Source organism: Chinchilla lanigera, unplaced genomic scaffold (assembly GCF_000276665.1).
Source record: "Chinchilla lanigera isolate Chin_1 unplaced genomic scaffold, ChiLan1.0 scaffold00071, whole genome shotgun sequence".
In the NCBI taxonomy this organism is placed as follows: Eukaryota; Metazoa; Chordata; class Mammalia; order Rodentia; family Chinchillidae; genus Chinchilla; species Chinchilla lanigera.
Window position 1 is genome coordinate 328,914 of NW_004955472.1, and position 1,064 is coordinate 329,977.

Genomic DNA, 1,064 nt, shown 5'->3' on the forward strand with positions numbered 1-1,064 from the left:
TGGGGTTTGACTGTTCAGGACGGAGCCCCGTGCGTCAGGAATCTCACTCCGTCTGTGAACCTGTGTGCCTGTGTAAACGTGATTTGCAAAGGACAAACGGAGCTGACCGCGAGGCAGCCTGGCCCCAGCAGCCCCAGCACTTCTTGGGGACACACCCGTGCCTGCCAGGGCTTCCTGGGGGCCGAGGTGGGTGTCACACCCCTCGGAATTCAAACACTTTCTAGGGGACCCCTGGGATAAAGGCTTCTTCCCTGTAGTCTGTCCGCAGTCTCTAGCAGCGGCACATCCTCCCGGAAAGGGGAAAGAACAGCCACCATTCTGAGAGAAAACAAGAGCTGGACTGAGGCACACTGTGAGGCCAGAGGCGCGGAACTTCGCCGAGGAGTGAAGCAGGAAGGAAGACACGCGAGGGCAGCTGTCCCCAGGAGACGGGAGGGCGCTCTGCGGTGCAGAGGCCTCTCCTGCGGGCCAGCGTCAGCAGAAGAGGGAGTGTGCAGCGGGGTGTGTGACTGCTTGGTTATTAAACAACATTTGCCTGACTTGCAGTTTCCATGCTAGGAAGCCTCATTTGCCTGACAACACCCGTCTTCTCCCCCAGGGAAGGGCCTTGCACTGTTTCCACGCTCAGCACCGTGAGGGCGGAAGAAGCAGATGGTGCAAAGCCAGAAGGCGGGAGGTGACCCACCGTAGCTGAAGCTGGGGGACAGGAAAGAGAGAAAGGGTACTAGTCCCAGCCTGAGCAACAGGAGCAAGGCCAGAGTGGCTGAGTTTGCGAACGGCAAGCTCCTGGAGCTGAGGGAGATCGAGTCCTGCCACAGAGGGGCCGACGCGAGCCACTCAGGTTCTGACTGGTATTGCAAAGCCCATCCAGCGGTGAGGCCCAAATGCACCCCTGTCCTCCCATGAACCTCACACCTCCCAACCTTCTAGGGAACAAAGTATGACAGAGCTGGAGGCGCCTGGCATCCAGAGGGCAGAGGCCAAAGGTGACAGACGTCATGAGTGCAAGGCTATAGGAAGTCCCTCCACCTGCTCACAATCCAAGTACCCTCCTCCTTCTAGGC